This window comes from Mesoplodon densirostris, chromosome 2 (assembly GCF_025265405.1).
Source record: "Mesoplodon densirostris isolate mMesDen1 chromosome 2, mMesDen1 primary haplotype, whole genome shotgun sequence".
Lineage (NCBI taxonomy): Eukaryota > Metazoa > Chordata > Mammalia > Artiodactyla > Ziphiidae > Mesoplodon > Mesoplodon densirostris.
The window spans coordinates 36,832,366-36,844,465 of record NC_082662.1 but is presented as its reverse complement, the minus strand read 5'-3'; positions in this window follow the sequence as shown (position 1 = coordinate 36,844,465).

Genomic DNA, 12,100 nt, shown 5'->3' with positions numbered 1-12,100 from the left:
TTTTGTTCTCTGCAAGACCATTATATGAGGCTGAGTTGCCATATGTGACTTGCTCTAATGCAGGGAAGGGCAGCTTAAAAGAATTACAATGCAGAAAGAGAAAAGTTACAGCTGGGTAATAACTAGGAGTTTCCCTGAGACCAGAGAGAAAAGTATCTCAGGAATCAAATGCTGGACTTCCCTGGCCATCCACTGGTTAAGAAAACTCTGTGCTTCCACTGCAGCGGGTGGGGGTTCTATCCCTGGTCCAGGAACTAAGATCCCGCATGCCACATGGCATGGCCAAAAAAAAAAAAAAAAAAGAAAAAGAAAAAGAAAAAAAAATCAAATGCTAACTTCACTCTCCTGCCCTCTTTATACAGGTTTTCTCTAAACTGCATCCTTCATCAGCTCTCCCTTGCAACTGAGAAAATCCCTTCCTTCCCCACCAGGATGGGGGTCTAACTCCCTGGATCTCTTCCCTTCCCCCATTCAGTTCCTCAAGATAACTCCTGAGTCATACCTGCAGACTTCATCAAGTTGATCAGTAATGCTCAAATTGATACCTCCTCCCAAAGATTATTCTTGTGGGGAAGGGCTTTGGCATTCTACTTCCCATTCTTCAAGGTGGGTTTCTTTTCTTCAAGGGCCCTGGTCCAGGAAGATCCCACATGCCGCAAAGCAACTCAGCCCATGCACCACAACTACTGTGCCTGCGCTGTAGAGCCCACGTGCCACAGCTACTGAAGCCCGTGTGCCAAGAGCCCGTGCTGTGCAACAAGAGAAGCCACCACAATGAGAAGCCCGTGCACCACAACAAAGAGTAGCCCCCACTCGCCACAACTAGAGAGAAGCCCGCGCAGAGCAACGAAGACCCAACACAGCCAAAAAATAAATAAATAAAATAAAATGAAAATATTCTTTTCAATATTCAATATCCGTACTGGTTTCCTTGAATATTGAAGTTGCTAAACAAATACATTCATACCCATAGCTCAGAGATTTTACTTCTTAGGTCTAGTACATTCTAAAACCATGTTGAGAAAGGAAATAATTCCTTAATGGCCTCATAATTAGCATCGTGTCTTCCCTTTTCCCTGGGAATCAGTAAATCCGATTATTGTGGCAAGGCTAGAATGTCTGTTCCTTTCTTGATCCCCTTTGGGATTTGTTTGAATAAGAATATGGTCATAGTCCCTTTAATGATTTCTCAGTGATTTTCACAAGCAAGGATTTGATGGCTTGATTTTAGGACGCCTCAATTATATTCTTGCCAAGAGCTAATATCAATCTGGGGAAAGAGAAGGGGGTTGGCCTATTCTCCCAGTTAAATAAAATTGAAGTATATGAAAAGGCTGAAAAAAAACCCCCCAAAACAAGGACAGTAATCAAGACAGTGTGATATTGGCATAAGAATAGACCCACAAATCAATGGAACAGACTTGAAAGCCCAGAAATTAACCCTTACATTTAGGTCAATTGATTTTGACAAAGATGCCAAGACAATTCAATGGGGGAAAGGACTGTCTTTTCAACAAATGGTTCTAGGACAATTGGATACCCACATGCAAAAATATAAATTTAGACTCTTGTCTGATGTCCTATTCAAAAACTAACTCAAAATGGGTCATAGACCCAAATGTAAGAGCTAAAACTATAAAACTGTTAGAAGAAAACATAGGAGTAAATCTTCAGGACTTTGGGTTAGGAAGAGTTTTTAGATATGACACTAAAACACAAGCAATATAAGAAAAAATAAGTTGGGCTTCACAAAAATTTAAAACTTTTCAATTCAGAAAACACCATTAAGAAAGTGAAAAACATGGGCTTCCCTGGTGGCATAGTGGTTAAGAATCTGCCTGCCAATGCAGGGGACATGGGTTCGAGCCCTGGTCCTGGAAGATCCCACATGCCACGGAGCAACTAAGCCCGCCAGCCGCAACTACTGAAGCCCGCACACCTAGAATCCACGCTCTGCAGTGAGAAGCCCCTGCACAGCAAAGAAGAGTAGCCCCGCTCTCTGCAACTAGAGAAAGCCCATGCACAGCAACGAAGACCCAACGTAGCCAAAAATAAAAAAGATTAAAAAAAAAAAAAGAAAGTGAAAACAAGTCACAGACTAGGAGAAAATGTTTGTAAATCTCATGCCCGATAAAAAATTTTGTATCTAGAAAATGTAAAGAACTCTTACAACTCAATAATAAGACAAATAACTCAATTTAAAAATGGGCAAAGGGGCTTCCCTGGTGGCGCAGTGGTTAAAAATCCGCTTGCTGATGCAGGGGACCACGGGTGTGATCCCTGGTTCGGGAAGATCCCACATGTTGCGGAGCAACTAAGCCCGTGTGCAACAACTACTGAGCCTGCGCTCTAGAGCCTGCGAGCCACAACTACTGAGCCCGCGTGCCACAACTACTGAAGCCTGCATGCCTAGAGCCCATGCTCTGCAACAAGAGAAGCCACCGCAATGAGAAGCCCACGCACTGCAACTAAGAGTAGCCCCCGATTGCCACAACTAGAGAAAGCCCGTGCGCAGCAATGAAGACCCAGTGCAGCCAAAAATAAATAAAATTAAATTTTTAAAAAATGGGCAAAGAATTGAACAGACATTTCACCAAAGAAGGCATATGAATGGCCAATAAGCACATAAAAAGATGCTCATCATTAGTTGTTAGGAAAATGCAAATTAAAACCACAGTGAGATAGCGCTACACATAAACTACAATGGCTGTGATCAAAAACACAGTCAGTAACAAGTGTTGAGGATGTGGAGAAACTAGAGTCTTCACACATTACTTGTGGGAACATGAAATAGTGCAGCACTTGGGAAAACAGTTTGAGATTCTTAACACAAATTTACCATGGACCCAGCAATTTCACTTCAGGGTAACAGCCCAAGAGAAATGAAAACATATGTCCACAGAACTTATATGTGAAAGTTCATAGCAGCAGTATTCACAATAGCCAAAAAGTAGAAACAACCCAAATGTTTATCAACTGGTGAAGGGATAAACAGAACGTAGTCTATCCGTACAGTAGAATACTATTTGGCAATAAAAAGGAATAAAGTACTAACAGATTCTACAGATGAACTTCAAAAACATTATACTCAGTGAAAGAAGCCAAAGATCACATATTATATGAATCCATGTATATAAAAAGTCCAGCAAAAACAAACCTACAGAAACAGAGAGTAGATTAGTGGTTGCCGGTGGGAATGTGGAGTGACTAGAAATGAGCGCAAGGATTCTTTTCAAGGTGATGGAAACGTTTTGTGGCCATAGTTGCACAATTCTGTAAATTTACTAAGAATCATTTAACGCTACACACACACACACACACACACACACACACACACACACACACACAGTGAAGAAAGAGAAATAACTGGGTAATAACTGGGATTTTCCCTGAGACCACAGAGAAAAGTATCTCAAGAATCAAATGAGGGTTTCACTCTCCTACCCTCCTTTATACAGGTTTTCTCTGAACTGCATCCTTCATCAACTCCCCCTTGCAACACAGAAAATCCCTTCCTTCTCTACCGGGATGGGGGTCTAACTCCCTAGATCCCTTCCCTTTCCCCATTCAGTTCCCCAGGATAACTTGTAAGTCATGTCTGCAGCCTTCAGCAAGTTGGTCAGTAATGCTCAAGTTGGCACCTCCTCCCAAAGATTATTCTTGTGGGGAAGGGTGTTGACATTCTATATCGCAACCCATACAAGACAACAGGGTAGGAAAAAAATAAATGGAACTGAGGGTGACGTTAGTATCCAAGGGTACATAAGGTAGAGGTGGGCTCTAAATTTGGCTGTGCTTTCTGACAGCCAAAGGGGAAAAGGAAGCAAATTGAGTATGCACTTTAATCTTGTCTTTAAGATTAAAAACAAAACAAGACTAACTGGTGAAAAGCAGCTTTGCTTTTTCAGTTCCTTAAACCTGAGAAAAATTTTTCCTAGTGAGTGGGCAATATAGGAACCAGTCAACATCCTATGGAGTTTTCTTTGACAGTTTCCTAGAACATCCCTCATTGTCATTGGTGGAATTAGGCTAGAGTTGTGCTGCCCAGTGTGGTAGCCAGAGTCGCACGTGGCCATTGAAATTAAAATTAAACAAAATTAGAAATTCCATTTCTCCGTTACCCGAGCCACATTTCAAGTGCTCGGGAGCCACCTGGGCTGGTGGCTACCATATTGGACAGTGCATCTATAGAGCATTTCCATCACTGCAGAAAGTTCTACTGGGTGGTGCTAGGCTAGAGGAGAGTTTAGTAAAAACAAATAAAAGTTTAGAGTTCAACAGAGAACAAACGTATGGACACCAAGGGGGGAAAGGCGGGAGTGGGATGAATTGGGAGATTGGGATTGACATATATACACTATTGATACTATGTATAAAATAGACACCTAATGAGAACCTACTGTATAGCTCAGGGAACACTACTCAGTGCTCTGCAATGACCTAAATGGGAAGGAAATCCAAAAAAGAGGGGATATACGTATATGTATAGCTGATTCACTTTGCTGTACAGTAGAAACTAACACAACATTGTAAAGCAACTGTACTCCAATAGAAATTAATTTTTTAAAAAAGTTTGGAGTTCAGAATGTTGGTGAAAGAGTGATTCTGTCCCAACCTTGGCATGGATGGAACTCTTCAATCTGCTTTCATAACATCACACATTGAGAACAGGGGCAAAAAGATGGGTTGGGGATAAGAGTGGAAATTTTATTTAAGAAAAATAGGAGCCTGTTTAACATAGATATGTTTTGACTTTTTCTAACTTTTGAATGGGGAGTGGTGGGATAAACTCGGCCCCACAGCATCACTCTCCTTTGGGGAACAAGATTTGGTTAGTTTAGCTGTTCGGCTAACGACTGGGCTTCTGTTTCACAAAGCACCCTTTGGCTGGCTTCTCTTTGCCAAGTGGTATGTTCAGGCTGACAGGATTTTGATATACAGAGCAGGGAAGGGGTAAAGTCAGGCTGGCAGGAGAGGCTGAAATGGGGATGGATGGGGGGAGAAGGGGTGAGTGTGGGTTCTGCCGTGAGGACAGGTGCTGAAGGAGTAAGGACCCAAGGGGATTCTGCAGCGCATGAATGAAGAGAAAGGTCATGCACCTTTCTCTCCAGTGCTCCAAGAAACTTTTGGTCACATGGGAGTTGGGTTTGAATTTGGGGAGATTTCATGGTGTGCAGAGACCAACTTCCTGTCCGGCAGAGGGTGGCGGAAGCAGTGGCTTCGGGAGATCCAGTCACGTGGGGGTTAATGGCTGGGTCTTGACCGGAATTTTTTTACCCAATGGGTGGTACTTACCTGCATCTTGGATTCAATCATTCTTCTCAAACTCCAGAGTCCAACCTCACTCTGACTGCCAAGCTTGCAGATTTATGGCACCAAGAAATGAAGATTGATCAGGCCTGAGCTGTAATGAAGTTTGGAATCCCATCTCAAAGTCAGGGGGAAATTGTGGAAACCACTCTGAGATAGAAATGACAACTGTGGTGGCACGAGGTCCTCTCTGGGCCCATATCTGCCTTCCTGAAGCATGAGACATACAAAGTCCTGAGTGACCAAAAGGGCATGTGGCCATGTGACTCCTGATCAAAAGACAAGAGCTCTTTGTACATAACAACACGCAGGCCAGGTGCCAAGAGGAGACTGCAATGGTGGTAGGAAAAGTCTTTCTTTCTTGATATTCTCCCAACCAACAGCCCCCATCTGCATTCCACTCCTACTCATCTGGAGTGAAACCACAGAACTGAACAACTGACAGCTTGAACCAGAGCTCAAGGAGGCAGGCTCCTGCACCGGGGAAGGAAAGACAAGACACAAACGGGTGAAGCCAGAGAAGAGAGAGACAGGGTTCAGGAGAGGGTTTTCTTCCTCCCAGTGTCAAGAGGGTGGTAGTTTTGGGTGCGCTGAGAGCCTGCACGAAAAGGCCCTTGCTGACTGCACTGCTATTAGGGTCCAGCCATTCTTGAAAGTTCTCTGGATACACTCTGTACAGATTGGAAGAAAAACTCAAGTCAGAAGTCAACAATGATTTTATTGCTTTAGGTATGTGCCTTTTTCTGACTAATAGTACAGTTGTTTACAGTAAACTCTACTTCTCGCTCACTTCCACGTTTACAGAGTCGTGTGGAGTAGTGTCAGTGAAAACCATCCAGAAGTATCGACCGAGGCTTGCAACCCCACCATGCTACTGTTCACCCCAATGTTCCCCACTGTGGTATCCTAGGAGCGGTAAGGAATGTACTGAGGAACAAAGGGCATCCAGCAAGGAAGGAAGAAGAAGACAGACCCGGGGTGGGGGCGGCGGTGGGGTAGTGGGGAGCCAGAGGTTACAGTCACACCTGGCTCCGGAGTGGCTGGAGGGTATAAGTGTTGAACACGGATGGTTCAACCAGGCAGCCCCAGACAACGTCTAGGGGAGGCAGCCGTGCAGGGAGCTGTGTGCACATGTATGATCTGAGCACATCTGGAGCAACAGATGCAAAGTGTCCCTAAGGAAGCGTGTGATGATCCACTGCCATTCTCCAAGGCTAGGGCCAAAAGAAATGAGGAAGTATTGGTATGTGATGGAAATCACGAATCCTGTATATTTCAAGTTATTAGTGGTTTCACCAACATACGTGATTGTCCCAGGGATATAGGATACCTTTTTTTTTTTTTTTTTTTGCGGTACACAGGCCTCTCACTGTTGTGGCCTCTCCCGTTGCGGAGCACAGGCTCCGGACGCGCAGGTTCAGCAGCCATGGCTCACGGGCCCAGCCGCTCCGTGGCATATGGGATCTTCCCGGACCGGGGCACGAACCTGTGTCCCCTGCATCGGCAGGCGGACTCTCAACCGCTGCGCCACCAGGGAAGCCCTCTAGGATACCTTTTATTTTGTTTAGATGGAGAGGGAGAATCCAGGAGCTCACACTAGGTCCTTCCTGTGAAAAAAGCTCTTCATCCATACAGGGCAGGGATCTGGGTGGGGGTCAGGAGCTGCTGGAGCTCTGGGTTCCGTCTATACCTCCTGAATGAGGGGAATGACTGCAGATAGTTTTGGGGCCTCACTGGGGCTTCTGTGAGGTGGACTCAGGTTCAGATCTCCATTTGCCCTCAACCCCACACACTCCCACTCTAACCAGTGGACCTACTGGTATCAGGAGCTCTGGGAATCAATGTTAGGTCAGTGCCGATGCCCAGCGATCTCTTAAATATCTGGGGTAGCCACAGGCCCTGAAAGAGGGCAGGGTACTCAGAACCCCAGGGATCAGCTACTCTGTGCTCCTGGGTGACCCTGCTGACCCACCTGACCGGCCTCCCTCACCACTCCTCCTTGGAAGGTACATTAGTCACGATTCTTCCCATTGCACATGGCAGAGAAAGTACAATGCATTGGTCTGTGTAACTGAAAAGTCCAGGGTGTGGAAGAAAAAGTTTAAATTCTGCATTGTGTTTTTAATGTGAGTTGGCTATACTTAGTACTTGTTTTTCTTACATAATTTCTACAAGGGGGAAAAAACTTACAAATTCTTTTTCCAAATGACAAGAAACTCTACTATACTTACACTGGTGGTTGGTTTAAATAAAACAAAAGCACTGAAGTCATACTCAGCAGGTTAAATATTACAAGGTTGATGGAAAGTTCAATTTCCTATAACAAACTTACAATGAGTAAGTACAATTTCCCACAATAAACAAGCATCATAGTCTCAAGGTTAAGGGTTATAAAACAATAAACGATTGTAGTTAGAATAGAATTTTATAGGAGAGCTTCTTGCATACAAACTACTCAATATCATCATGACAAGATATAAAATAAGAATAAATGTAATTTGAAATAAGATCTTAACTCCATATGGTTAATATTCTCTTTCCCTCCCTCCCTCTCCCCCCCGCCCTTTCTCTCTATGTATTCCTTGTACCTTTCAACTTACTCCTAATCTTTGCCACACAAAAATTATATCCAGCCCAATGCTTTGCCTTCTCAAAAGCCCTCATGGCAATAACTTCTCATTCTCTCAAGATTTCTTATTTATTGTTTCAACTACATTTTTAAACATACATGAAATAAGAGACTGGGGGCTTATAATATTTTATTTCCTCAAAGGATTGATACTCAGACATGGTTGGGTCCAGGGGCTCAAATATGGTCATCAAAGTGCTCTCTTTCTCTGTCTCTGTCTGTGTCTCTCTTCATCTCTCATCTCTACTTGATCTCTGGTTCAGTTGACTTGTTGGCGTCATTCTCTTCTATTGTAGAATTTTTCCTCCATGGGGACAGTGAAATGGCCACAGGTGGCTCCAGCTTGAACTCTCAGAAAAGGAGGGAGCATTTTCTTGATGCAGCTGACAGAAAACTCTCAGGGAAGTGTCAGGTTGGCCCAGCTTGGCTATGTGCCCATCCCTGAACTAATCACTAAGGCTAGTGAAATGGAATGATCTGCAGGCCTGTGTCACATACCCATCTCTGGGCTCTGGGACTGGGGACTGAGTGGGGCTCAGTGCTACCTAAACCACATGGAATTAGACAGGGGATGGTTCCCTACAGGAAAGTATGCCAGGCAGACAGACAACCTTGGTCTAGGACAAGAAGATGGAGGATGATGCAATATTGGGTCTATGGGAATAATAAAACCGTGACACTGCTCATCAAAGCCCACCTGGCAGTGAGGTCCAAGACCCCATTAACAGACTATAGAGGTTGTTTTTTTTTTTTTTTTTTTTTTTTGCGGTACGCGGGCCTCTCACTGCTGTGGCCTCTCCCGCCGCGGAGCACAGGCTCTGCACACGCAGGCCCACCGGCCATGGCTCATGGGCCCAGCCGCTCCGCGGCATGTGGGATCCCCCCAGACCGGGGCACGAACCCGCGTCCCCTGCATCGGCAGGCGGACCCCCAACCACTGCGCCACCAGGGAAGCCCAAACAGACTATAGAGTTTTTAATGCTGAAGTGGATTACCAAGAATACATTTAAGGAATATGAGTATCGTGTACCCTTCCTGGCATGGGTTGCTACCTGCCTCATTTTCCAGTGCTGAATTGGGTATGAAGAGGTAAGCTGGATGGAAGTTCCAGGGGCCTGTAATTCCAGTATTGTTATCATCTGCTCTGAAGGTGCAGCTGCTACATTGCAAAGGTCATGTCCTCAGGTCGCTGAGACCATCTTTAATGAGGGAGTGCAGGCCATTTGGAATGGCAAAGGGGTCTGGAAAAGAGGCTTGGCTGACAGCCTGGGGCAACCCTCAGAAGCTGTACTTACAACCTTGAATTACATAACCCAGCTGTGCCTCCCCAGATGGAGGTGGGGAGTCAACAAAGAGCTTTACCAGGAAGTGAGCTGTGGTTGACAGTGAAGGGGAATTGGGTCCTTCTAGCAGGGAGGGTATGAAGCTCCTCTTATGGCCCAAATGTCCTACTCTAGGACATCGCCCTGATTATCGGGTATCACACAGGATCCTGTGTGCCTCGTAAATGGACTGTGGAAGCAGTTGGTACTGTTTCAAAAAGGCTGCCCCACAGCACTGAGGTCCATGCATGATGACACTGGGCCTTGGGGAGGGAACAGATGCTGGGGCTAATTAGGGCATGGCTCCTCTGGCCCATGACGGCAGAGGACATCCAAATAAAGTGGGACAGATGCGCCAGTGCATTACGTGTACAACATTGCTTCCCAACCAGCCTATCTGGAGAGGACTCAGAGTGGCACGCTCTTAGAAATGGGGTACCTTGATAGTTGTCTTCTGAAACTGGAGAGCCAAAATTGGGGTGGCACAGTTCCTCCCGTGCGCGGGCATCCCACCAGGGATCAAGAAGCATCCTCTTGGCAGGGGTGTGGTGGGAGAAGTTCTCAATGTGTGGATTTCCTGTCTATTTACATCCTCACCAAGAAATTGTGAGATTTTTGGGAATCCTTTTACTAGCAGAATTGTAATTGGCAAGGCTAGGACCACTCCCTGAAATGGACCCCAACCCAAGGGGTTCCACAGAACTTTACTAAACATGCATGGAAGGTTCTATCCAGATCAACAGTGGCAGTGGTGCTGGTGTGCAGATGCTCTAATCCATGCCAAGCCCTGAGAACAGTGCTGCTGATGGCGCTCCACCGTGATAGTTGCACTGGAGCCATGGCCACTGATTGATCTTATTTTGGGCTTGACAACAAGGGGCCACACAGGGACAGTCTCACTCAGTGTGCCACCAATCTGAAGGATAAGCTCCAGGTGGCTGATGGTTTGTCACCACGGTGGCTTGGTGGAACACAGCACAGAAAACAAGATCGGTGACTGCAGAGTAGACATCTGTTGTTTTGGCCTGCTCAGAAGCACTTATCCTTCTTCCAGGGATCACACTCCACTTTTCACTTAGGGAACCACACCTCAGCCACTCTCAGTCTGTGTAGTTTAGGGATCAGGGACTAGGGGAACTCACAACAACCATCAGGCAAGAGATAAAGGTAGATTCCTGATGATATTGTTTAAGTCAGGGGTTGGCAAAGTTATCTACAAAAAGCCAGTAGTAAATATTTTCAGTTTTGTGGGCCATAGGTCTCTGTTGCGACTAGTCAGCTCTTTGGCTGTAGACTGAAAGCCACCATAGATAACATGTAAACAAATAAGCATGGCTGTGTTTCAATACCAAGGTATTTATAAAACAGGTGGCATGTCAGGCCAGATGTGGCTTACAGGCAGTAGTTTATCAACCCTTTGTTTAAGTACCTGGATCCAGCTGAGCCTGAAGCTAACTGCCCTTGTGATTTTTCAGTTAATGAACCAATACATTCCCCTTTTACTTAAAGCAATTTGAGCTGGTATTGTCGACACGATGGCGAGGTTTCTTACTAATTTACCCAGGTACAGAGCTAGGGTTGCAGACTGGAGATGGGGTTTCACAATGGATCTGGTGACCCCAGGTAGGCAGGAGACAGCTTAGCACTAAAGGAAACCCCATATCTGATAGGGGACTGGTCAGGATGCCTGACTGTTTATAATATGCAGCCACAGGCCAGGGCTATTAAGATTGTGCATCCAAGCAAACTTCCACCCAAGGGAGACCTGGAAGGGCAGTCTACCTGTCTGAGGACTCTGACCATAACCCCATGATCAGTGGAACAGGAAAGGCCCTAATGAGGCTGAGGAGAAGCCAGCCCTCTCTCTTGGTGAGGAGTGGGTAGGAGATGAATGGTGAGGAGGATGACAAGGAGGGGAGGGACGCCTGATGACCATTTGGCAGGGGATCCTAGTGACGCCTTGATCCCAGACACCTACTCCTCTCCATGGGGATGTGGGAAGCCCTCTTCACAACACTTAATCTGGAGATAGAAGACGATAAGGAAGAAGAAAAGAGTATCACGAAGGGAGGGGTGGTGGGTGGAGAGCTTGGGAGCTGGAGCAGATGGGCAAGCAGAAACTAGTCACTCAGTTGATGGATTAGAAGGTAGTTTTACCCAAGGTGGACACCCCCACCTGTCTAGGGGCTGCCTCCTCTGTGGGGCATGCGGGTGCTCCAAACCCTTGCTACCCTTCATGTGTAAGTCCCTCTCTGTGAGGAAACTCCAGCCTCAACAGACTTTCAGTTGCTTAAGGGGGTCAATCTTTTCCTGGAGGAGAGAGGAGTTGGGAGCCCATATAACTGGATTAGTTTGGGGTCCACTCTTACTTCACCTGCTGGCTGAGCAGATGCCAAGGGATAGGATGGGGCAAAAAGGCACTCTGCCCAGGACGGGAGATGACTTAGAGTGGCAGGTTTCAGATTTGAAGAGTTTGCATTAAGAAGTAATCGTGGTGCTTCCCTGGTGGCTCAGTGGTTAAGAATCTGCCTGCCAAGGCAGAGGATATGGGTTCGAGCCCTGGTCAGGGAAGATCCCACATGCCGTGGAGCAACTAAACCCGTGCACCACAACTACTGAGCCCGCGTGCCACAACTCCTGAAGCCTGCATGCCTAGAGCCCGTGCTCCGCAACAAGAGAAGCCAGCGCAATGAGAAGCCCGCGCACTGCAAGGAAGAGTAGCCCCTGCTCTCCGCAACTAGAGAGAAAGCCTGCACACAGCAACGAAGACCCAATGCAGCCAAAAATAAATAAATAAATTTAAAAAAAAAGAAGTTATTGCAGAGAGACTAGCTGATGC